This window comes from Pantherophis guttatus, chromosome 4 (genome assembly GCF_059756535.1).
Source record: "Pantherophis guttatus breed Tessera chromosome 4, ASM5975653v1, whole genome shotgun sequence".
NCBI lineage: Eukaryota > Metazoa > Chordata > Lepidosauria > Squamata > Colubridae > Pantherophis > Pantherophis guttatus.
In genome coordinates this window covers 134,738,498-134,766,301 of record NC_142066.1, presented here as the reverse complement: position 1 = coordinate 134,766,301, position 27,804 = coordinate 134,738,498, and the positions used below count along the sequence as shown (strand labels likewise).

The window sequence follows — 27,804 nt, the reverse complement described above, 5'->3', positions numbered from 1 at the left end:
CATATATTTTCTGTTCTGTAATTTTCATGTGCAATGCTTGGACTAGAAGAAAAAAGAGACAGAATGTCAATATCTTGATGAATAATGCTCTTATTGGTCTTGTTTATAGTTTGATCTTTCTGGACATTCACCCTTAGTTCTAACGAGACTAAAATGGAAGATCCAGTAATGCATTTTGGAGTCCATATAAATGTAGAATTTTGTGAAGAAACTCAGATACAGAAAACAAAACAGCTCAAGAAAGAAAAGGTAGAAACACATATTTTAAGTAATATATACAGTATCTTATACTGGGCAAGCTTAATTTTGATCAGCAAAATAAGTGAACTCAGAAAGATCTAATTTTGCTTAGGTTACAACACAAGGTCTTTAGCCTTTCTCTGTATGTGCACTGTGGATGTGTTTGAGTTAACATTTGTTGTGCCCCAGTTCTGTTGAATTACAAATCATTTTCTAAGAAAGATGGGTATTATAGTCCAACATATCTGGGAGTAGGCTGTATAAGATTCATTGAGACTTACTCCATAGAATTTCATTATAAAATAATTTGAATTGTTAGTGTCCCATGTAATTTTTTTGACAGTGTTCTGCTAATGAATATACTGTAGTTCTTAAGTAACTATATATAGGATTACAACTTTTAATTTGTAAAATGTATCTCAAGAAATAAAATGTGCGAAATAGATTAATATGATCCTGAAGAAAAATGTCAACGTGAATGAATGAAAAACAAGAAAAAATTCAGATCAGGTCTGGATATCAACTAGCAGAGATAAGAAAAGCCAAGGAGCAGATCACAAAGAAATAATCCATCAAGACCAAATCAGGTCCAGAATGACAGGTACCAGGAGCAGTTAATGTAACAGTCAACAAAAGGCTTAGTTGATATAGAAAAATAGGTGGAATAGATGCTGCTGGTAAAGGATTCCAAGAAAATCTGTAAGGAAACAACATTTCCAGAGGCATGTCATTCATGTGAATTAATCCTGGCATCTTATCTTTCTCAATGCCTCTAATTAACTTGACCAATGCATATATGGGAATGCACGTCAGTGACATTAAGCAAGTGGTATACAATAAGAGCTTTTGTAGATTAACAGGCTGTGTGATTTGTGTGAGTTCCAGGAGCAATCCATGGCATAAGATTCTGAACTCTTGTATTACCATTTAAAGTATTTGAATATATTCATGAATATTTTCCCACCACATCTCCCCAAACTATTCACTACTTTTAATAGTAATTTTATTAAATATTACAATCAAAAAGAAAATCTAATACAAGCTAAAAATACAACAAGGAAAAGGAAAAATAGAAAAAGAAATTAGAAAAAAAGAAAAATGAATATAGTAAAGAAAAAGAAAAAAATGATTTACCGCTTCATCACAAGGATAAACAATTTTAGTAACATCACTTTATATTAAAATACAACAAACGATATCTTCTTCCCATATCTCATTACTTATTTACAAACAAATCTTTAAAATCTGATTGTTCAGTCCTGATCAGCAAAATTTTATTAAGGGTTACCGAAGATCAGAGTTTTAAACTTTGATCAGATAAATCAATTTTATATCCCTTTCTTTTACTTCTTTTTACTTTTAGCATCCTTGATCTTTAATTCCATAAAATAATTTTCTAGAACTTGGTTTTTTTTCTTTGGCTCTTTTCACAAAAATTTTCAAGGCTTTAATAAATTCCTTTTATAAATCCAACATAGGAAAGTTATCCTGGTCACTCTTTTGTTCTGTTATTTATCTGGTTGTTTTAATTATGAAGACATCAATCTGTTTCATTTCTTTGTGCAGTATAACATCTTTTCCCATATCATTCTTGCAGTCTATACATTTTAAATCCACTTTCAGATAAATCCAAGTTTTGTTCAGTATAATGTGTTCTCCTTTCATAACTTCTTTTAAACACTATCTATCTATAATTGTAGCATCCAGTGGGACTGATTCCATCTGCATCTTGAAGCCTAACGTGGAGGCCATGACAATTTCTTTCATTTAGGATTGAAGGAAATTCATTCAATGCAAAATGTGTTGATACAAAGATTCCTAATACCTGAACAACGATTAACAAGCAATTTTTAAAAGTGATTAGCAAAGGAAATATATTACTTCAGTGTCCTTAAAGGTACCAATGGCAGTTTAACAGACTAACCTAATAGCAGAGTTGGAAATGACCTTGGAGATCTTCTAGTCCAACGCCCTGCTCAAGCAGGAGACCCTACACCTTTTCAGCCAAGTGGTTGCCCAATCTCTTAAAAACCTCCAATGATAGAGCACTCACAACTTGTGAAGGCAAGCCATTCCACTGATTAACTGTGTTGTAACTGTCAGGAAATGTCTCCTTATTTCTAGTTTGGTCCTTTCCTTAATTAGTTTCCATCCATTGCTTCTTAGTCTGCCTTCAGGTGCAGTTTGAACAAAGATGACTGCTGTTTGGGATGCTCTCCTGGCTGTCGCTTCAGTCCATTGGGGTTGTTGGCTCTGCTTTTAACAGAACTGTTTTCAGTTCACCATTTGTTCTCTGCAAGTCTCCCAAACTAATGACTAAGCTTCAGCTGCCCGTATCCATCGCTAGGTAGTCTAGGTAGATTATCAAGACAGGTAATCTGCCTGCATATAAGCCCCAGTGGGAAGTTTGAAAGAGAAAATAAGAGAACTATATGTGGAGATTGCATTATCCCAGGATATTATCTCTGTAGAAAAAGAATTATTATTGCTATCGAGGGATATTGATTCTAAAATCTCAAATTGTATATATGTGAAAATCTGTATAAATGAAGAAATTTATAGCCAGTTAATCAGTAGATGATTTATCACAATTCTGGCTTGTTGCTTTATGCAACAAAATATGAGTCATTTCATACCAAAATAAATCATTGGTATGATAGGATAGTCATAAGTCTGACGGGCTGATTAGAAGCTGATTTAGAAAATAGCTTCCTTGACTTTAGTATAGAGTAAAACAAATCTCCATAGCATGAACATAACACATTTTAAGACTATATGTGTAACCCTCCCTGATGATACACTGTGGGACTTCACTACTAGTGTCACTGGGAATGTTCTGTGGCACATAACATTCACTAATTTTAAATGAAATTTTTGGGATCCTGGAGTTTTTTAGAACTTCATCAATATGAAGACAATAAGAGTATTTAAGACGTTCTAAAAGAGAGGTTTAATACCACTAAATAATCTTAATTTTGCATAAATAAGAATGTATGGGAGAGTCTTTCCATTTATCCCACAAGACTGAATTAATGAGATAATAAATAAAGTCTACATCTTTTATTCTAAAAGTATTTTCCATCAAGATGCATAACCATTCATGAAAAGAATTAATGAGAGAAAAAAGTTGGAAAATCACATTTTGTTTCTGCAACACTTCACAGTCAAATTCCAAAATTGATGGTGATTTGATGTAAAAAGAATACTTTACACAGTTTTGTCCTGATGCAATAAATAGGCTTAGAAGATTGTTTAGCTCTGCTCACTTTCACCTTGGAAAAACTGAAATCTCATATGGAAGCTTTTTTTTCCACTGAAGATCATTTTCACTTGTAGGCTATTTGGGGCTGAAATTAATGAGGAGGAGGATGTAATTTGTGAAGGATGCATATTGAAAGTCAAGGATACCTGCAGGAACGATAAAAAATAAGGATTATGGCCCTACCTCTTTTTTATTTATTTTTTACAATACAACACAAAAGTACTAGGGCTTTAATACTGCATTTGCAGCCCATATTAAGACATTTTTTAAAACCTTTAAATCAATGAATTTACAGTTTTGTTTTTCTATTAACTAAGTTACCACAAAAAATGAAAGGCAATGTTATGTAAGCAACCCTGACACCTTTAGTGTTTGGTGGGCTAAAATATTAATTAAATAATAAATAACTAGAATAAAAAAGTGCAACATAGTTATACCTGTTGTTGCTGAAGCTGTTGAATTGTTGAGCTTGAAGTCTTGTACCCTATTGCTATGTTGAACTTAAAAAAATATTTATTTTAAAAAAAATTCAACATTTCATCTTTGAAATAGTTTGTAAGCTTTTGTCCTCTTGTCCTCTTATGCTAATGACATTCTCTTCTGTTTAACTTTTGTCATTTGGTATAAACTCTTTGACCTGTTGTTGGCTTTTCAGAAAGTTTGCTAAATGAAGAGTTCCCCTCCCCTATTGAATTATACATGGCTGGTTTTTCTGATTATTGGCTGGCTGATAGCATTCAGGATGGATTTCCATCCCATCTTCCTTTGTGGGTGCTAAGCAGTGGTGAAATGCAATTTTTATTGCTACTGGTTCTGTGGTGATGGCTTGGTGGTGGGGGTCATGTGACTGGGTGGGCATGGTCAACTTTTTCTTTTTACCTTTTAAAGCACTATTTACTACCTATTTGCCTGAACCGGGAGTAAAAAATGCTTTTAAAAAGTTTTTTAAAAAGGTTCCGATAATTGTGTGGCACAGCTATGATCGTTGGAACCTTTTTTTTTTACTTTTTTAAAGCATTTTTTTGCTACTGGTTCAGGTGAATAGGTAGTAAAAAAATGCTTTAAAAAAGTTTTTAAAAGGTTCCAATGGTTGTGCAGCACAGCTGTGATCATTTCATCCTTGGTGCTAAGGTAAAATACCAAGAACAGAAAGGTTTATCTTATAAAACAATCATAATGTCCCATGCTTTGTTGCATCACAATTCATCCAACTGGGAACACCTGAATAGACCTGTTTCTTTGAATTGTTTTGTTCCAAGCTCAAAACAAACAAGTTTTGTGCTTTTGTGAACATCTAAAAAAAAAAGTAAAATGTGAACAATAAAATATCACTACATAGTAAAAGATTAAAAAGAGCAGTGCTGTTTTACTCAGAACGCCATATAGATAATGAGTTTCTGAGTAATTTAATTTAGGAGATGCCTAACTTAAAATATGTGGGTGGAATCAGGACAATTCTCACTGAGATTTTTTTTAATACACTACACTTAATTTTTTTCTGGTGCTGTGAGCAAGTAACAACAACAGTATTAAATACATATGGATTAAGCATCTAATAATGTACTTTCTTTCCTCTTTTACTGATGCTACTCTCTCTGAAATGGGTAGAAACTGAGATACTATCTATCTCTTTTCCCTCATTTTTCCTTCCCCTTTCTCCTTCTCTTCTGCCCTTTTGCCTGCTTTAATTTAATAGGAAAACCCGTTGCCAGATGCCAGGCAGATAAATGTACTGAAACCTTGCTAACATTTAATCTCTTTATGGATAGATGCAAATATTGCTGTCAATGATATCAGAGCCTGGTCCAGCAATCACCCAGGAAGCTGCTCATCCATTTTCCTATCCTGTGCTCATTACAATCAGTCACTGAAAATTGCGATCCAGAATATTCGTTCTTGACGAAAACAATAGAATTAAGCAGAGCCCAGCTTCAGAAAATTGCTTTCATATTCAAGCAGTGCTACACACATGCAGACACCTTGCTGATGATTTTACTGCCCTGAAGAAAATATATTGCTCCTGCCAGAATCCTGTCTTTCGGTGCTTTGTCACATACAAGTGATGATAAAATTCCAACAGAGAGACTTCTTTTTAATCTTACAGGTCATCGTTTGTACTCTGGACAATTCTCCCTTTTGTCCTCATTTAGGCTAGATAAGAAAGAAAATTCCTTTTAGTTGCTTCCAAAGTTCTCTGAACCACACTAAGTCAGAAGTATGGCTGAGTGTATTTTACCAGCTGTATTTTTGTGTTATTGCCTCCATCTGTTTGGCATGGAGAATATTCTTAAACTGGGCTATGCCAGCTTTGACTTTCCATATCTGCTAAGTAATACGTCCTATCAGCACCAGTCAGTATGCTTTATGCACAGGGATAAGGGGATTTGTAGGTGCGGAGAAATTCACCAATTTGCTTTACATTTATTACCCTGAAGCACTATGTGAGTTGAATGTTAATTTACCAACTATTCTTTTAATGCCTAAAAGAATGCTTAAGAATAATAGTAGCAATATATAAAAAAATAATTCTAAACATAGTGTTGGAATGCTGATACCTAAGAACACTGCAAACAAATAACTTAAGCCACTCTTTGGAAAATAAGAGGAAGAAGATGAGGGAGGAGGGAGGAAATTATGGATGGCCATCAGCCAAAGGCTTTAGCAAGCTTAATCTCTTAAAGTATAATGCCAGCTCTGAATGGAGACATTCCTCCTTCTTGGTGGACTTGTAGTATTCTGCTGGGAAAGTAAATAGACTGAACACAGCCAATCACCTACTTCAATCATTGAATTCAGCTGGGATAGATTTAGATCCATGAATGTACATTAAATTAGTGGATTTTATTCATTCTTATCTATAAAGAACAAAGTATAATGAAGACAATGTGATCACATTGGCTTTTTACCTGACTAGTTTATTTGTCCATCCACATCACTAGATTCCCAATATAGGTTCCTCTAAGAGTCCTTTAATACAAGCTTTCTGGATAGTGGAGCTTAATGCATCTACAGAGAACTTGGCTGAGGAAGGCTGATCTTGATTATTCTACTCTGATTAAAAGATAACCCATACTCTCAGGCAGACGTTTCTCATACCATCTTGTAGCTGATATATGATTCTTTAAATTAATTGAATCAGCACCTATGGCATATGCTCAAGTACTTAATTCTGCTCCTTCTTCACATGCCAGCATAAGAGTAAACTTTTAAAAAATATTACACCTGCCAGTAATTAAACAAAAATATTTAAATTTTGATCTAATAGCATCAAACAGGTTATAAATATAGCAGTAAACCCCCAATAATATCAGCTTCAGAACAAACAAAGTTCCATCTGATTATTTCAAGCATTCTGCCAGGTCTCTTAGATTTTCCTGTCTGTAAAAGCCACGCACTTAAAAAACTCAGCAGCTGCTCTGATTCAATACAACTCAAATATACAATAGCCTTTTGATTGATATAATTTGTCAGCCAGTGATGAGTCCACTTCAGTGTTATGTCAATGGGAGATAGAGCTATTATTCAGAAGGAGGAGGATATATGTAGAGAATATAACTTAGAAGTTATACCATAACATTTTAGGTTCTAAATTCAAATTAAAGAGGAATGTTATTTATTTAAAAAATGTAGATAGATTTCTGCACTCTGACCAAAGTGTTAAAAAGGTATTGTGCTATTGCTTATTAATGCTCTTGTTTTAATAATCAGTGACATGTTTTTTTAAAAAATTCAGCTGCACATGATTTAGAATGGGGAGTTCTAATCCCAATTTAGACATGAAAGCCAGCTGGGTAACGTAGGGCCGGTCATTCTCTCTCAACCCATCTCACTTTACAGGGTTGTTATTATGGGGAAAATAGGAAGAGGAAGGAGTATTATATATATTTGCTGCCTTGAGTTGTTTAAAAATAATAAAGGTGGGATATAAATAAAATGAAATAAATATCCAGAAATTTGGTATTTGTTGTTTTTTTCTCCAACTTGAAACACATTCTGTTAAAAGCAAGAGTTTTTTTACAGGATATTTTCAAATTAATCTTTATTTTATATATGGATCATCAGATTTATTAGACGCTAACAATGCAATTATATAAATACCGACTTGGAAGTAAAATTGCACTAACTTAATGGATCTTTTTTGCAAGATATCTATTTCTTATTACATATGAAGATGTTGAAAGCTGAGAAAGAGATGTCATTATATGACTAATTAATTTTAATCCAGTTTAGAAATTTAATATCTTGTATATGGGGTGGTAGTGGTGGAAATGAGGAATTATTCAAACTTCATGGCTATTTATAAAAACTAATTAACATCTTCCATATAGTTGGGTGCTTCTTCTAATCACTAGTTATATACTGTATGTATCCTGTCAATTCACTTCTCAGTTAAGCTCATTTCAGGAGAAAGAGAATTGAGGGCTTTGAAGACCTTAACATCAGTATTCATATTTAGTAATCACCACGTCTGCCATCCAGAAAGAACTGATAAAAGCACTGTCATTTATGTACTTCTTTTTTCTATCTTTCTTTCTCTCAGCAGTCAAGGGCTAACATTCACCTTGGCAAAATAGGCAGTTTAGCCATCTTTTAATACTTGCCCAAGTGAAATGAAGGGTTCAACCCAATTGTGATAGGAAAAAAAAATTAAATGGGTAGGAAGGTAGAGCAGAGTTCATACTTTAGAATGAAACAGTAATTTGTTTATTTTGTTTTCATTTTTCATTTTTAGACCAATTTATGAACTGAAAAGTTCTCCAAACTTGCATTTCAGTTTGCTAATCAGAAATATGGTAGTCTGTAATGAAACCTCTTGACAAAGATGAATATGTAGTAGGAAATCAGGGATAGGCAATCTTTTGAGGTTCAAGCATCACACTCAGTGGTGGGTTTCAAATATTTTTGGGTGTGGCGTGGTGGGCATGGCATGGCTTGGTGGGCGTGGCTTGGTGGGCATGGCAGGGAAAGGATGCTGTAAAATCTCCATTTCCTCCCCACTCCAGGGAAAGGTTACTGCAAAATCCCCATTTCCTCCCGATCAGCTGGGACTAGGGAGGCAGAGAATAGATGGGGATGGGGCCAGTCAGAGGTGGTATTTACCAGTTCTCTGAACTATTCAAAATTTCTGCCACCGGTTCTCCAGAACTGGTCAGAACCTGCTGAAACCCATCTCTGATCACACTTAACATTTGGGAGGATCTGAAAGCTACAAGGGAGTAGAGGAACATCATATAGATAAAAGGGACAAGATTTTTAGAACAAGTTTGGGAGAGATTCTTTCCTTTTTTAAAGTATTATTTTGGGCTTACTCTAGTTTATCACCTAAATATAGTGGTATCAGTTTCAAGCAATTATTATCAAAGGGAAGTCTAAGGGGCTGCAAAAACCGGGTTCAGCCTTGGAACTGCAAGTTGCCTGTTCCTGATAAATATAATGAACAAAAATGCATTACGTTAGCAAAACTGTATGTAAAAACTATGCACATTAGGCAAAGTGCAAGCAAAAATTAATGCATGTGTATGAAAATATATAAACATTTTATAGCAATCCATTTTTTAAAGAGTTCTTCGTGTGTCCTTTATCACATTTTGCTCAAAATATATACATGAATTTCTTCTCCCATTGAAAAGATAAGCCATTGTTAGCCCATTGAGCCCTAGTTTTAAGAAGGAAATTCCTCATTTTGCCTAACGTTTTGCAAGAATGCCCTTAAAATACATTGCACAATTGAATTAAAAACAGTAGAATGCACTTCAAATAAGTTGTTTTGTTACAAATGTAATTTGTAGAAAAAGCAGGTCAATAAACTATTTAATGTATATAATTTTAAACCATAGATCAAGAAATGCTTATGAATCACATTGTAAGGTTCTAGGTGAGAAGACCATGAGTTAGAAAACTTTCAAAGCTGCAACAAACTACTTGATAAAGAGGTTTGACAAAGAAAATTGAAAAGTAAAAAATATTTAATTGCAATGTTATAGGGCATATAATGCATAGATTTTGTATGAGTTTGTTGTAAAGATTAGTTCTGAACCTGTATTTACTATAGATAAACAAATATAATACATTTAACTAGCTCTAGGGCCTCACATGAATCTTTTAATTGGACAAAATGCAGCTTTACTTGATGACTTGTCACTCAGTGTCTGAACACTAGCAGACAAGCCAGAAATGTATCAAATGTAATATTCAATTAATTTGCTACATCATTCTCACATATTAAAAGGCCTGTATAATTCATAGTTTTCCTTCTTGTTACTCAGGCGCACTGAATGTATAAAATTTAATCATCAATAAACAAATTATGATTCAATGTGATGTATACAAAATGCTGTGTAGCTGCTTCCAGATAAGGTCTCGTGAGATTCTATAGATACTGAAGGGAAACAATAATAAGGATATAATAAATAATACTAGAATATGATATACTGGTATACTAGATTCTGTAACCATTAGGTTCCTGTAATACATATATGCCTTTGTATTTGTATCACATATATTATGCCTTTATATTTGTATCTCCTGTAACAAACATATTCTGTTATTAGGCTTCTGTAATGTATCTGGTATTTGTCAAACATATGTCCCTACCATTTGACCTGAACCCATATCAATCTTCTCCCTGTTTTTTCTTATGCCATCTAAGAGCATGGTACGTATCTCCAAGGGATAATTTACACCTCAGCCCTAATTTATGTTTGATCTGGATAAACTCCTGGGTCTTCCAGAGCCAGGGGGCTAAGTGGCCAATTGAGTAAACAAAGAAATGCTTAAGATGACTAATTGGGAAGTTTCTATTCCCCCTTGCAGGGCAACAAGGAATACACAAACCTAAATTAGGAGGCCAGAATTGGGTACTAAGCTGACGTCTCTGAGGGTATAAAAGGACACCATACCTTCCCCAAGGTGTGGCTATTTCCTCGTATGCATTGTATCTGTATGTTCTGGATATAGTTCCACCCAGTATTTTGTTTTTGGCCATAAATAAAATCTGCTTTTTTGCAAGCCTCGTCTTGAGTCTCTCTCTTTGGTATTCTGGTGACTCAAGTATATTTTGGGGCCTTACAATACAAAACAAAGGATTCATTACTTTGCATAGTGTATATAATATCCAATCCAAGAAAATGCAACTAGGAAAGATGTATTATTTAAAAAAACAACAACAACTGTCCTTCACTTTGTGGAAGATGGCTTTTGCCATTCAACCTAGAAAGCTTTATACAATGATTTCAATGACTTTGCAGAAAGGAAAATTCTAACCTTCTATCCATCTGAACAATCATTTTATATAAAGAAGGAAAGGAAAATGCTTTTATTTTGAAATTATAGTCCAGCACCTAAGCATAGTATAATGATGTAAATAGCTGGGAATCTATATATTGAATGGATTTTTGGGTTGAGGAATTGAAAAGGATTTTAAAACCTTTTTTTCTAGATGCATTAAACTGATTGGGTATCTTATATGTAACATTTTGGGGTTTACTCAAGATTGGGTAGTGCCTTCTGCACTGTATCTACAGAAACAGGTTTGGTGGCTTGAGACTATAGGTGCTCCAACCAGGGATGAAATTCAGCTGGTTCTATCCAACTTGGGTGAACCGGTAGTGCTCCGCCCACCCACCTGGACATCATCACATCCCGTTTTTGACCCTCTGCGCATGTGCAGAAGGCTCTGCACATGCATGGAGGAGGCGGGCCACTCGCTCACATTTGCGAACCAGTAGCGAAAGTAAGTGAATTTCACCCCTGGCTCCAACATTAAGGTTTTTAAGACAACTATTTGCCTGAAATGGTACAGGATCTCCTGCTTGAGCAATGGGGTTGGATTAGATGACTTCCAAGGTCCTTTCAACTCTGTTATTCATTGTTCTGTTCTGAGGCCTGGCTACCCCTGTTTTAAAAACAAACTTCGAAAACACACATCAAAACACACACAATAATTTCTAATTTTTAAAGGATTTTAAGAATAAACAGACATACATAAAGGCGGTGAGAAAATAATGGCATTTTTAGGATCATACCACGGATATATATGATCTGATTTATAAGAATTAAGAATTACAAGAAACCTTAAGTTACACATTCCAGGTAGCATTAAGTGATTATGGGCTTAATGGCAAAATGAAAGAGAGAAATAGAGGCAACAGCTACCAAGCAGTGGTGGGATTCAAATAACTTAACAACCGGTTCTCTGCCCTAATAATTTCTTCCAACAACCAGTTCATGAAACTGCTCAGAAAGTTAACAACCTGTTCTCCCGAAGTGGTGTGAACTGGCTGAATCCCGCCACTGCTACCAAGTCTCAATTGTGCTTTGGGAAATTTTGCTGAAAAAAGATTTCGCCATATCACTGCATACAGCTCGTATTGTCTAAAGCTGTTTCAGGATGCTAAAGAGATACCCTTTTCATAAATTCCTAATCAGAGAGATTATGAAATGTCCACATTGCGCAACGTTTCACCCCAAATCAGCTTGACTGAGACAATCTTGATGATCTTGATTTGAAATGTCCACTTTTCTGTATTTAAAATGCAAGGCTGAATTCAGCCTTTGTCTGGCATTTTCAGGACAATTTATCTCTAGGAAAGATACACTATTTACCTGCTTATTTTTTATGTAGCTTTTTGATAAAGAAATTCTCGATTAAGTGTTGCTTGGAATGTATTTGAGAAGCAACAACAACAACAAATTATGCTGGGACTTGCCAGTTTTATCCCTTTGTAAACACATATTCTTAATTTGAATATTTTAATGACCTGTTTTCTGTTTTGATCACAAAAGTAGTTTTCTTGCAATATCTAAAATCCCATTGCTTTGAAATTTCCTTCTTGAATTAACAGAGAAACAAAATTATTTCATCAACTTCATATTGTTCAATGATCTAGAATGATTTCAGAATTCTGTGTTAATTCCTGGTAATTGATGAAGCTAAAATAAATAAAAAGTTGACAATGACCATAGACAACAGTGAAAATATTGAAGGTATTTCCATTTTAAACAGTAATTCTGGTTTAATTTAAGTGTCTAAGAAAAGGCCTAAGCAAAGACCAATAGCCAACCTGTTAAGATTTCTTCTGCTTATTCTCTAAAAGTCTTGCTGGGGACTTATGTAGAGTTTGAGACTGGGTCTCATTGATGTCCACATGACATTCCTGAAGATTTATCTTCCTCTGTTAAATGAACCATTAGATTGATCTTTTTTAGTATCATAGGTCTTCATTCAGTCAAATAAACCATATTTTGATTACCACCCTGGAAAGATATAAATGCTAAATACTGTTTAACTTTATTTTATGAGATGGAATAGTATATATTTTTTTCCTTTCTACTGACCTTTTATTGCCTTGTGAATAAAAAAATAATTTACCAGGCAGAAATAACGGCTAAAGGAAGAGGCGATTTATGAGCATGTCAGCTCCACTAAAACCAAAGGATGTAACATAATGGCCGCAGAATAAAAATAGTGAGTTGTTTGTTTGGTTTTTTAAATTCAAAAGAGAGATCTTAGTTTGGGTCCAAAACATTAGAATACATGTTCATTTCATCATTTAGTGGAAAAACAAACATATGTTCTGTATGCTCATACCTTTGTCTGCTAGCCTTGTTATGGGATCTGGGAACCTTTAATCAAACCTAAAAAGGTTTGTAAAATAAATTTTAAAAAAAGATTCAAATGATTCTGAAATAATTCTGAAGTAATTCATAGAAATTACCATGTAAAGTTCTACTTTTCTATTTGCTGAAGTTTAAAAAGTTTTAAAGAATTCAGGAATTCACTCCATGCGCTGAAAGTTAGCATAAGGAAACCTATATGGTTATCTCCAGGCTTCTTTAGGGATTACTGTATTTTTTGGAGTATAAGACACACTTTTTTCCCTCCTAAAAGAAGCTGAAAATTTGGATGCGTCTTAAACTCTGAATGTAGCTTTTTCAAAGCTTTTTTTCAGCCCTAAGGAAGTGCTAGCGAGTGAAGCAATCTCTGCTTCCCTGCTTTGCCTGCTCTCCCCCGACTCTCAGCTGTGAACCTTTTTTTCAGCCCTAACAAGGCGCTAGCAGTGAGCGCTTTGCCTGCTCCCTCCAACTTTCAGATGTGAAGGTTTTTTTCAGCCCTAAGGAGGAGTTAGTGAGTGGAGCGATTTCTGTGGTTTGCTTACTTTTCTCATTACTTCTCTCTCCAAAGATCAGTTGTGCTTTAAAAGCTGTTTTTTTATCTCCAGCAAACTAATGTGCTGAAGCTGACCAGACTAAAGACGCTAGCCAGATGAATACCTGGTAGGCAAAGTCCCTCCTCCCTATTTTTCTCCCAAAAAACTAAGTTGCATCTTATACTCCAGTGCGTCTTATACTCCGAAAAATACGGTACTTAAAGCAAATTTTTTATTTGTTTTACTATTGGGCTGACTCTTTGGAGAAGAAGGTAAATATGTAGTGGGGAACAGAAAAAGTAAGAGGAAAGAGAGGTATGAAAGCATGAGTTGGGAATGTATGTTGGGCTTTGAACAGGAAAGAGTATCAATATCAGAGAATTTGAACAATTGATGGCAAAGATTTTAATATTATTTGAAACTCAGGATTAACATCACTTAGCTATAAAATATCACATTTAGAACTGTGACCCAGACATTTCTTTCAGATGCAGCACAACTCAAGATTTTCATCTCAACAGGAGCTTCTCTTGAAGTGCACAATATTTATTTCATATATTTAAAATTCAACATAAAATATTTATAAGTGTATGAATGCATAATATAATGTATAATTTAATTATATTCTATAATTTATAAGGAGCTATTTATTAATTTATTTAAAGTGTACATTTTAAATACAATGCACAAATGCTCAGCCAATTTCAGATTTCACTGGGCATTCCAAGATGAAACATGAAAGAGGAGTTATGTAGAATATTGAAGCATGAAGCACAAATGTCACTAATGAATGCACAAAAGATTCTCCTAATTGCTTCTTTCTCAGTCTTGAATCCAGGAACTCAGACTGGGAGGAAACCCCTGCACTGTGTGCAAGACCCTTTCACCAGCTTTCCTTCAGTTCTTTGGAAAATTTGGAATTCAAAAACATAAAGGGCAAATGTTCAACTATCTGAATTGTGATATGTAGTTAAGCACAAATTCCAGCCTGGCCTGCAGTCCTGGCAAAAGAACTTCAATCCAGTTGTTTTCTTCTATTGTTATAAAACAGTGTTTTAAAAATGGTCCTATTCTGTGAAAAAGAAATTGGCCTGTATCCACTTATTGCTAATGAGAGAAAATGTAAAATCTTTATGACAAAGATTTCCTTACGGGTTGGTCTTTGCTTCATGATATGCAATATTCCTATTTAGGATGAAAATTAGGGCTGATAGAACTTGTTCCTCTTCTTAAATTACTTACACTACATCTATCTATGATAACAGACATTCTTAAAATTAACTTCTGCGTCTATTGTTCACAAAGGTTTTTCAAAACAGCCCAAATTTAAGTATTTTACTCCATTACGTGTCACAGTCAATTTAAATTGTTCTTTCCTTTCATTGTAATCTTTAGTTTCCCCTTATCCTCTCTAATATCCAATCTTGAGTATTCCATCCTATCATGTATTTGAAGCTGATTTGAATGTGGATTTTAAAATGACAAACTACAAGAATGTTCTGGAAAAGATGATATACTGGATATGCAACTGAAACCAGTTAATGTTTTAATAATTAAAAAGGACTTATAAATAACAAATCAGAAGAGCGATTTAAGATGATAATGGAGCCACTATGATGCTTGAGGTGTGTTGGAGATACAAATGACTATCAGAAAGGTAGTCTACCAAAATTCTTCATAGAAGGTAATACATATTAGAGGGTCAAAGGCAGGGGTGAAATCCAGCAGGTTCTGACCGGTTCAGGAGAACCTGCAGTGGAAATTTTGAGTAGTTCAGAGAACTGGCAAATACCATCTCTGGCTGGCCCAAGTGGGAAGGGAATGGGGATTTTTCAGTATCCTTCCCATGCCATGCTCACAAAGGCACTCTTTCCCTGGAGTGGAGTGGGAATGGAGATTTTGCAGTATCCTTCCCATGCCATGCTCACAAAGGCACACTCACCAAGGCACCTCACGCCCACCAAGCCACGCCCACAGAACCGGTAGTAAAAAAATTTGGATTTCACCACTGGTCAAAGGTCTTAATCAATTTTCCCAACCTTGGCTTTCACTGTGTTGCAGTGATCTGGAGGATATCTCATTGGAGAATGTTATTATAAAGTGTCATAATATAAAATCTGGGAGCAGAGTAAGAATGGATGCCTTGTAATTTCCCATGATACCCTGGAGCTTCACTATATTAAGAGAAATCTAGAATGTCATATGAAATTTAAGTAGCACTTCCAGCCTGTTCCAGTGGTACTTAACAATACAGTTTAAAACGAGGGTGAAGGTTTGTCCTCCAAGCTTGTGGGTTGGTTTCTGAATGTTTCATTACCAGGCTAGGCAACATCTCCAGTGGGGTCTAGGAGATGCCAGGGTCAGTGTTCTTCTGTTTATAAGGGTTTAGTGTGGTCAGTAGGTCTTGTAATGGTGAGGTCATGTCAGTGAGGATCCCATCAGGTCAGGTCTTATGATGAGTAATTACAAGACCCATTGCAAGACCCTGACCTGTTGTGGAGAACAAATCTATACCCACATCCTACACCCAAGCCACAGATATTTGCCACTATTACAAACAGTTTAAAACCTAACTTGGACCCCTTAGGAAATCAAATAATTTAATGGAGATGTAGGATAGCAATAGAAATGGCACTTATATACCAGTCCATATTGCTTTGCAGCCCGCTCTAAGCGATTTATAGAGTCAATATATTGCCTCCAACAACCTGGGTCCTCATTTTACTCCCCTCAAAGGATGGAAAGATGAGTCAACCTTGAGCCAGTTAGGATCGCATTCCTGGCAATGAAATGCAGAGTTAGCCTGCATTTCTGCATTCTAAACACCATGCCACCACGGCTCTTAAGTATACTCATAATGGCAGGCTTCAAGGTACAAGGATGAATAGGACCACAGTATTGCAATCCTCACCTACTAGTGTTTACTGAGTGGCAGGGGTGTCTATAGAGTGTGCTTTAAAAAAGATGGCAGCCATGAAGATCTGATGGGAATCCCGTCTGCGTTTTAGGTGTATAAAAAACATATGGAACATCAGCTACTCTGTTGCTGTTGTCATTTTGACTTATTGAATCATATTCTGTGGAGTAGACATACATTGGCTGTTATGAAAACTGTTGGACACAGTTGGGCTAAATTTGTCTTATTTGTAAAGAGCAAGGGAGATGACCTTGACAAAATGTTGCAAGAATTGATACCTATTAGTATAGTTCTAGTCTTCCCAATTTCCCTGTTCTTGTAGATTGATTGTTGATTTCCTGATATAGCCTGCCTAGTTGGGCTGACATTATTTGAATACAAGAAAAGTCTTATGTAACTTTTAAAATATATTATGCCTTTTGAAATCTTTGGAATGTGAACCTTCCTGGTTCACCTCAGAAAGACATATATGCCATTGTATAAGTATGATAAATAAATAATTTAAAAAGTATTTCAGCCATGTAGAAAGTAAGATCTATTACTTTCCTGAACTGCACTCTTGAAAATTCAGATAGTTAATTTTTATTAGTTGTTAGGTAGAGCCAGTCTAGGGTTGTAGTTAGAAATGGACAGACCATGAGCTCTAGTCCAGCTTTGAGTACGAAACCAGCTGGGTGACCTTGGGCCAGTCAGTTTCTCTCAGTTCTAGGAAACAGGGAATGGCAAACCACTTCTGATATTTTAGCAAGAAAATTTCATGGATTTATCCAGATACTCAACACTGACCCAGATGAACAAAAAAGAAAAAAGAAAAAGAGGCAACTAATGTATGTTACTGAAAATTTTATAATTTGGCAGTTACCTTATTATTTTTAGCTTTGTGCAATTATCAAAACTCCTTTTTCATTGACCTGCTTAAAATATTTGTTTCTTTTTTCATAGTCATGAATACTGTAGCTTAAAAGAATTCTCCCTGATTCCAGAAGCCAATTCTAAAGCCACTTAGGGATCTCTCTGGTCCTATCAGATGATGTGGTCATCAATCACTGAACCAAGTTGTTTACTACTATGACTGATCTTTAAAAGTAGGATCAATGTAACTCATTCTTCAAATCTGATATTTATATAACAGAAAATAGCAGGAAAAAAATTTTTTTTTAAAAGAAGGTCATACCATAATTCAGTCTTCTGCAGGTAGCAACCTCAAGATACATAACACTACAATTCCCATAATTCCAAAGTAGTATATCCAATACTTTCCTATTCATGTGGTAAGCAGATTCATTACTGCAAAATTCTGGAAAAGTAAAGTACATGTTTTATTGGCTCAGTTATATTTTAAAGCATGATAATGCTTTGGCTGAAAAATTAACATGACAACAAGCTTTGAAAATACCCAAAAATTTTTAAAAGGTTTAAAATTGACAAGATTTATAATGGTTTGGCATTGCTCTCTCTGAGATATTTGAAATTTGTCAATCTAACTTCAACATGATATCATTCAGTTATCTCACATGCAAGTGGTAACCCTGATCCCATTACCTGATGAAACATAACAAAGTGTTGTTAGCAGCGTTTCCCCCATAAATTACTGCCTCTGCAAATTTCATTGTGAATAGAAATATGGATAAAGAGGTATTTAAAATATTTCAATTCCTCTTGAGAATCACATATTTAGTTATGTACATGCCCTGCTTAACTTTTCTTTTCCTTGAACTTTTCTTTTTCATAACTGATCTATTTCTAAATATATTATATCTATTTTTAGAAAACACTTTCTGCCCTGCAGAAAAGCATGGTATTATTCCTGAGGCAACAGGAATTGTAACTATACTGTGTGCATGATTATTAGGCAAGTGAGTATTTTGACGATATCTTCCTTTGTATGCATATTTTTCACCTCCAAGCTGTATAAACTTAAATGCTTAGTGGATATAAGCAGATCAGATATGTGTTTGTGTAATGAGGGAGGATGAGGCCTAAGGAGATCAACACCCTATATCAAGGTGTGCATAATTATTAGGAAGCTTCTTTTCCTCAGGCAAAGTGGGATAAAAAAGGAATTTAACTGACTCTGAAAAGTCAAAAATTGTAAATTCTTTCAGAGGGATGCAGCATTCTTCAAATTGCTAAGATATTGGGGCGTGATCACAAAACCATCAAATGTTTTGTTGCAAATATTCAAGAGGGTTGCAAGAAATGTGTTGAGAAAAAAAGACGCTCCTTAACTGCCAAAGTTTGAGAAGAATCAAACATGAAACTACCAGGAACCCATTATCCTTCAGTGCTGTCATATTTCAGAACTGCAACCTACATGGAGTGCCCAGAAGTACAAGGTTTTCAGTGCCCAGAGACATGGCCAAGGTAAGGGAGGTTGAAATCTGACCATCACTGAATAAGACACGTAAGTTGAAACAGTAAGACTGGGCCAAGAAATATATGAAGACAGATTTTTCAAAGGTTTTATGGATTGAGGGGATAAGAGTGACTCTTGACAGTCCAATTGGATGGGCATGTGGCTGGATCAGAACAGGCACAGAGCTCCACTTCAACTCAGGCACCAGCAAGGTTGAGGTGAGGTACTGATATGGGCTGATATTATGAAAGATGAGCTTGTTAGACCTTTTCAGGTTGAAGATGGACTTAAAATCAACTCCCAAACCTACTGCCAGAAGACACTGCTTTGTTCAAGCAGTGGTACAGGAAAAAGTCTGCATCTTTCAAAAAGATAATGATTTTTATGCAGGACAATGTTCCATTGCAGGCATCAAAGTACTTCACTGAGTACCTAGTCAGTAAAGGCTTTAAAGATATAAGAATAATGACAAGGCCTCATTCCTATCCAACATAAACCCTATTGAGAACTTGTGGGCCCTTCTTAAATGGGACTTTTACAGTGAAGGAAAACAGTACACCTCTCTGAACAGTGTCTGGGAGGCTATGGTTGCTGCTGCACAAAAAATTGATCAACAGATCAAGAAACTGACTGACTCCATGAATGGAAGGCTTATGACTGTTATTGAAAAGAAGGGTGAGTATATTGGTCACTGATTTTTTTTTTTTGAAATGTCACAAATGGTAAACCGTGCTAAACATGATTGCAGAAAATACAACTTCAGTAACAGAGTCATTAGAATTGAATAGAATAGATTCTTGACGAACATATCTTTTCTTTTATGTACACTGAGAGCATATGCACCAAGACAAATTCCTTGTGTGTCCAATCACACTTGGCCAATAAAGTATTCTCTTCTCTTCTCTTCTCTTCTCTTCTCTTCTCTTCTCTTCTCTTCTCTTCTCTTCTCTTCTCTTCTCTTCTCTTCTCTTCTCTTCTCTTCTCCTCTCCTCTCCTCTCCTCTCCTCTCCTCTCCTCTCCTCTCCTCTCTTCTCTTCTAACAGAGTCATTAATGCCTGGAATGCACTACCTGACTCTGTGATTTCTTCCCCAACCCCCCAAATTTTAACCTTAGACTGTCTATTGTCGACCTCACCCCATTCCTAAGAGGTTTCTAAGGGGCATGCATAAACACACCAGTGTACCTACCGTCCCTATCCTAATGTTCCTTTTTATATGTATCCATTTCATTTATTCATAATTATGTTTATACTTATATCTGTTACCTATTACATGCTTGCCGAAATAAATAAATAAAATAAAATAAATGTTTATTTGTACATTTTGAATTGTTTGTTTATTATTCTCACTTTAACAGATGCAAATAAATGAGATGGGCAAATTTTCATTTTTCATTTAATTGCGTAATAATTCTACACACTAATAGTTGCCCAATAATTGTGCACACATAGATATTCTCCTACGAAAGCCATAATCTCACTTTTACTTTCTTAAATATTCAGATTTGAGGTTGAGTAACATTTTGGATTGACCCAGAGCATTGTAGTTGTTCAATAATAAAATTAATTCTCCAAAATACAGCTTGCCTAATAATTGTGCACAAAGTATATTCTAATTCTCTTCTAAAGATTCCTATAAAACAGTCTTCTTCAAACCTGGCAACTTTAAGTTATGTGTGGACTTCAACTCCCAGGATCCCCCCCCCCCCAGCATATTAAGTTGTCAGGTTTAGAAAAACAATAAGCAAGAATTTTCCAGGTCTCAGATAGCTTTTAAATAATTGGCTCAGGTTGTCCAAATATTAACACAAGGGTTGGGAAAAAACAAAGAAGTGGCAGAATCTAGACACAAACTATTAAAGCATTGAGTAGGCTCAATGGCTTCTCAGTTTCTGCAGGGTCAAATCTAGAATCCAGATAGGAAAGACCAGTTGTATGAAATTATTCTTCGAATTAATGCCAGTCACATGCTTTTTTGGTTTGCGTATTTTTATAACTTTTATAAAGTGTCAATCTGGGTTTATTTATTTCATGTGTTCCTTGTTTTTCTCAGAGAATAGGATACCATACATTACACTGAATAAGAAAAAATGATGAGTCATGTGATGGAGAGGCAACCATTGGAATTTTGAATCCAGATTTTAAGTACCTCCAAGATAGGTCTACCAGAATTCCAACTAAACACTAAGTGACCAGTCATAAGTCAAGGACTATCTTTATTAGGAAATTCCACAGCTGCAGAATAGATTGGGAAATCACCAACTACCCAAGATGAGGGACCATTTCATGCAACTAAGTAAATAATAAGCACATGTACATCTAGTCCACCAGAAGAATAACATGACGCAGTGGAGACATTCCCTTACCTTTAATTTAGAATGAGAAGTGTATTTTCAATTATATACTTTTTGACAATGCATAGGTGAATTGAACATGACAGCCGTTTCTAATAATTATCCCAAATTCTAGTTCGTCTAGCACTTATATTTCTGTTTACTACATTCTGATTTTGCTATTTACCATTTATTTTATTTATATATACTCTTTCGCTTGGAAGAAGCTCTCATCATAGAGGTTCACAAATGTCTTCACAGTGAGCACATCAATAAACTTTCTTTTTTTAAAGGAAGACTATGATACTCAAAAAATCAGAATGGTAGGTTTTTCTGATCACATTCAGATATTGTGATTATTAACCAATTTGAATTTAGCAAGTATTTGCTGTATCTGGGCTGGGAACTTTTACTTTTTTATTTTGCCAAACTCTCTATAAAGATGCAAGAGACACTAGGAAATCTTGCACCTATTTGCTATTCTGCTAATTTCATCCTATAATGATGATACTCTTTTTTTTTTATGGGGCAAATGTGTTATATTTTATTAACTTATGCCTTCGCTTCCCTTTGATATTTTTCCTGATGCCTGACAGTATTACAGGTTTACTGTTCGAATGCTCATCTGCTATATATTTCATATTTCATACTCCAAAAGGAATCATTTATGGTAATACTCTAAAGGCCACTGCTCCTCTTTGTCAAGAGAAACGAAGGGAAAAGGATTTCATCTGAAACTTTCCAAGAGAAATATATACTGAAGAATAAATAATATCTTGTAGATCATTTCTTTTTACCTACAAGACATTATTTACTGCATGTTGACTTAAGATAGTACATTCAATGAAGTTATCATGGAACCATGGTTGGAAAGCCATCACTCCCTGAACAGGGTAAGATTAATTAATTAATTTATTTAATGTATGGCCTAGAATACATGGATAACAGATATATATATATATATATATATATATATATATATATATATATATATATATATATATATATATATATATATATATATATATATATATATATGTAGGTATGTAGGTCTTTGGTTATTCGGGTTTTTTCCCGCGTAAAATTGGAAGTGTCTTGGTGACGTTTTGACGAAGTCTCATTCGTCATCTTCAGGCTGGTGTTTTCAGCTTCGTGCTTCTAGGAGCAATGTGTGATCACAGCTGTTTCTTCCTTATAACTGCTCGTGAGGGTGTGAACTGATTGGGTGGGGGTTTGGCTGTGTTCTGATTGGATGGGGGGTTGGCTGTGCTCTGATTGGATGGGGGTGTGTTCTGTTTGGGTGGGGGCTTGGTTGTGCTTGTGTTAGTCTGAGTTGCAGGGGGATTTGAGCTGGTGAGCTGCATTGCTGTTGTTTGACTTCATGTTCGTGGTCATGCCACATCTTCATGGTGGGTGTCAGTCTGCTTCATGTATGGATTGGAGGGGTTTAAATTGGCTAATGATGCAGCTGCGGTCTGGCTTCTGGTCCATGGTCGTGCCTCATCATCAGTGTGGATTTGAGTCTGCTTTCCGCATGGATGTGTGGTGGTGACATCCTATGTGGCACTCGTGAGTGTGGGTCTGGTGTCATTCCTCGTGTTGGGGACTTGTTTGTCAATAAGGGCGGGATCCTACGATCCCAGCTAAGATATATATACATGGGATGAAGGTGTAGCTAACTGGTGAGGGCTTATAAGTCCAAAATAGATCTATCTTAGTCTCCTTAGTCTCCCAATGGGCAGCAGGGAGCTTGCTGGCTGCTGGAAAAAAAGCCTAGAAACAGTGGATTTTGATTTCACTGAACTAGGGCTGCATAAAAATCTCGGTTTACATAGGAAGAACCTGGCTAAAGAGAAATACACATAAAGACCTATGAAAAGAAAAGAAAACAAATACTGTACTTTTACAGGAAGGATACATGGGATGAAGGTGTGGCTAACTGATGATAGCTTATAAATCCAAAATAGATCTATTTTAGTCTCCCAATGGGCAGCAGGGAGCTTGCTGGCTGCTGGAAAAAAAGCCTGGAAACTAGTGGATTGGGATTTCACTGAACTAGGGCTGCATAAAAATCTTGGTTTACGTAGGAAAAGCCTGGCTAAAGAGAAATACATATAAAGACCTATGAAAAGAAAAGAAAACAAATATATATATACATATATATGGTCTACCCCAACATGTGGGTAGGAGCATTCTGCTTCCCTTTCACCTTTCAGCTCCAATCCAGGAGCCCTCAAGCAGTCGCATTCATGACAAACCACAGAAATAGATCTATACTAGTCTCCCTTTATTTCTTTATCAGCGAAATATAAATTGTGTGTGTGTGTGTGTGTGTGTGTGTGTGTGTGTGATGTGATATGATGTAATATAATATATGTATGATGGAAATATATAGTCAATTTTGAAAGGTTTGAGCATTTCAAGAACTTACATGCAAGCTATAAATTACATTTTAATCTATACATTTAAAGGGCAAGAGTCCCAGTTAAAGCATCATCCCACTATCTGCTTGAACTTTGCGTTTAGACATAGCTAGCAAAAAGGAGCCTTCCACCTCAATAATTGTTTTTGCTGTCATACCATTCTAATTAGTAAGAAAGTTTTTCTAAAACACATTTAACTGGAGTTTGTCTTTCTGTTCCATTTTCTGGAAAAGCATAAAACAAAGCTTGGCTTTTTTTCAGTCTTACATCCCTTCAGATATTTGACAATCCTTAAAAATTCTCAGGGCTAAAAATACTCTCATGCTCTTCTTCTGGGATTTAGTTTCCTATCCCTTGATCATGTTTGTTGCCAACCTTGAATGTGTTCCAATTTGTTTAACCCTTTTAAAGTATATGGGACCAATATGGGAGATTGTAAATATCTGTATCTAAAAATATGATAATGGAAGTTGAAACATATAAATTTATGGGGAAATAATAGTACACTTAATACTCTTTCCTGAATACCAATTTAATGAAACATTGTAATATATGAGCCATGGTGGTGCAATGATTATGCCAGGAGTTCAGTCATGACTCAGCCTTCCAACCTTATGAGGTTGGTAAAATGTGGACCCAGATTGTTGGGGGCAATGGCGGCTCTGCAAGCCGCTTACAGAGGGCTGTAAAACACTATGAAGCTTTAGGCATATAAGCCTAAATGCTATTATAATTGCTAGATAATAGATGGGATGTGAAGCTAGTTTTCTTCTTCCTGGTGCAGTCTGGGTAATGCAAAAGTGTGTCCTAAATGAACTAGTCACTGCTGGCAGCCAGATTACAGAGTAGATTTTCCTGACTCTCAAAATACATGGCAACAAAGTCCATGTATGATATGCCATATGCTAAATAAACAAATATAATAGATACAGTAAATTCAAGATGGTTAGAAGATGATGTGATAAATATAAATGAAAAAGAAGATCTAGCGCTCCAAAGGTGTGCTGAAATCTTGAACTAGTATTATATATTTCTTGACTTTATAATACATAAGATCAGCTCCTATTACCTGTATCCAGAAAGATAATACATTACCTTACAAGACGTAATAGTAATCTCTGAAGGAGATGGGTGGTTAAGGAGTATGAAATATAAATAAACAAATAAATAGATAAATGAATAAATAATCAGCGGTATTTTAAGAAACTATTCCATACTTGATGTCAGTTTCTTCTTTCAAAAAACAAAATTAATATTTCTCTATAAAAAATTCCAGGCAAGCAAAATTCCCACATGGTAATGCTGTTTGTACTTTCTTAAGAAACAATAATTGAAAGTAATTAGGTGATACAGGGATTGAGTGCATTTTTTTTATTACAGCAAATGGTGATAAATAGAACTTACTGAAGTTGCTTACATTCACAAGTAATGTGAAAAGGTCAGTTTAATCTTTATTTATTTATTTGTGTCTCCCTGTCTTTGTTGCAAGGTTAGAGAATAGCCTATTCTAGATATTCCATTATTAAAGTGATAATTTAGGAGACACGATCCTAAGAGCAAAATGGATCTTAGACTAGGATCAGAAATTACCAGTTTCAAACCTATATTCAACCATGAAAGATTGCCAGGTGACTTTAAATAAAGCTATCTCTCATCATGGCCTCACAGAATTATTTTGAGAATAAAAGTGATTTTTATGTTATCTTGAACTCCTTGAAGATTGCTGGGATATAAACTATGGTCAATTAATAATCTATTGGGTGCCAATTTATGACAATTTTTTCTATACATTTGTGAGTGATATACAATTTTGATTTTATTTTAAATAATACTAAATATTACAGTTTGATGTTGATATTCTATAGGTATGGTTTTTATTTTGTGTGTTTGTTTTACTACAGGTACAGTTACTATAGCAGCTAGCACTGACAGGCTAGTTAAGACTATTCATGCCAATTTAGTACTCCATAAATTTCACGATTGTATAAGTTACCACCAATTCAAAAATGAGTAGATATATAAATTCAGTAGTGAAAATTGCCCACTATTTACTATTTATATGCTTACTATTTTGTTTTAGTTTGATGATAGGTATTATTTTTCTACTTTAGCTCCTGGACCCAAGGACTTTAGCAACATCATCAACAGTTCAAACTCAGTAAATACATTATGGAATCAGAAGTCTTACTCCTAATCTATACGAGGTTCAAAACAGATAAGATATCTTTCAGGCAGCCAAGTGCTCAATAAGATGGAAGAATAAAAATAGAGGAAACAAAATATGAAAAGATGTAATACACATATTTACAACTCTGTTTCTTCTTCATGCAAAATTTGGAAGGTAGAGTGTTATCCAAACATTCAGTCAGCTGTCTGTAGAAATCATAGATGCATCTGGTTTTTTAATATCTAAAATGCATTTTCTCCATTTTCATTAAAGTGGGCTCAAACTATTACATGTGTGACTCTGCTGTCTGACTTGCAGCAAAACCAAAAGGTTTTAGAAACCATTTTTTTTCCCATTCAAAGAAAAGCACAGCAAAAGTTTCAATTCAATTAACTGAAGACTATTTGCTTCTGAAAGCTAAACTGTTCTGTTTTGCTGAGCTGGGTCATCGGTGGAGGATTGCAACATCCATCTTGCAGCTCCTTGAGTCAGGGCCTTTAATTAATGACCTGGGAATCTGCTTTATATTTTAAAAAGATAAAATCTAATTGTGGTTCAAATTAGACTGCCTAATGAACGTGACAACAAAGCAATCAATCAAAAGATATAGGTAAAGAATAGTGACTATATTAAATAAACCTCTTGTTCATTTTGCATAAGTATCTAAACAAATTGTCACTTGCTATATTGATGCATTCTTTACTGGGATTTCAGTCAGCTCAATTAGTGCATCTCTCAAACATTGAACAAGCCTTGTGTGCAAGTCTATAAATGCAGGACAAAAAGAAAATACAAAAAGCATAACTCAGGAAAGTAAACATAGTGGCATTAATGGAAATGTGTTTGTATTCTAAAACTGACCTTATTGAAATCAGTGGGATATGCAACACAATTCTGTGCATTATACCAAAGTAATTCCTGTCCAATTCAATTAGGCCTATTTACAATAGATGGTATAAAATATCCTTAAAATACTTACCTTTCCTTGCAGGATAGTATAACAGCTAAATCTGTTTTCTTTCCTTTGGTATTTTTTTTTTAAATTAGCTGGGATTTAAGTGACATTTACTCCATCATCCTTAGGTGATTTTACATTACAAGGTTTCATGCCATATTTAAGGTTCAAGAAAAATCTTCTGGAGTTCTTTTTATGTTTAAGAGAGAGTGGCAGTTTTTGCTCTGTGAATTTTTCACCCTTCCCTGAAAGTAAAATGCAATGAGTGATATTATGTAAAATATCAATTTCACATGCAAAGCTTTTACACATATTTTAATCATAGCCCTGAAGGAGGATGAAAAATGAATTCATTTAAATAATCTATGTATTATTTAAAGTACTATACAAATGAAAACATAAATAAAAATATGGGAGGAAAAAAATGCACTAACAAAAGGAAACAATTTTAAAAATACAAAACTTGGGAGCCAGGTGAAATCGAAAGTAAATTTCCAGTAAAGAATATTGAACATTTTTCTTGTGCTTGAAGGATAATGATGATGGCATTATCCATGCATATCTGAGAGGAGTTTGGGCACAACCAATGAAAAAGCCATTTTTATGAAAACTGTCCAATTAATCTCAGAAGTCAGATAAACAGAGAAAGGATTCTTTAAAACAAGTAGACCAGTTTTATATATTCCTTTAAATTTTCCAAGTAGTTATAGGCAAAGATTAAGAGGTTATACATATACATCATAATCTTTGAGTGGTTATACACAATCCACTTGCCACATTAATATTTCTCAAAGGTTCTTATTCTATATGGACTAATAATCATAAAGTTTTGTAAGTCCAAAGACTAGAGAGTCTAAAGTTGTGTAGGCAGGCAACAATCCATGCCTTACTTGGATTCTTAAAATGTCTGGCTATTTGTACAGTTCACTTTGGGCAGTACTTAAAAAAAGAAATTGGAAGAGGTTCTTCTGAGCTACAACACATCATTAAAATTTTCACTTGGG

At 35.0% G+C, this 27,804-nt stretch overlaps 2 long non-coding RNA genes across 2 annotated transcripts; one reads left to right on the top strand and one right to left on the bottom strand.

Moving 5' to 3' along the window:
• The first annotated feature begins 118 nt into the window (after positions 1-118).
• LOC148114360 (uncharacterized) lies at positions 119-25,954 on the top strand. The gene is made up of 3 exons (XR_015734067.1): positions 119-249; positions 25,059-25,116; positions 25,790-25,954. It is a non-coding gene; the product is annotated as an uncharacterized LOC148114360 (long non-coding RNA).
• LOC148114359 (uncharacterized) lies at positions 3,286-27,804 on the bottom strand. The gene is made up of 2 exons (XR_015734068.1): positions 26,825-27,804; positions 3,286-3,648 (listed from the first exon to the last, which is right to left on the bottom strand). It is a non-coding gene; the product is annotated as an uncharacterized LOC148114359 (long non-coding RNA).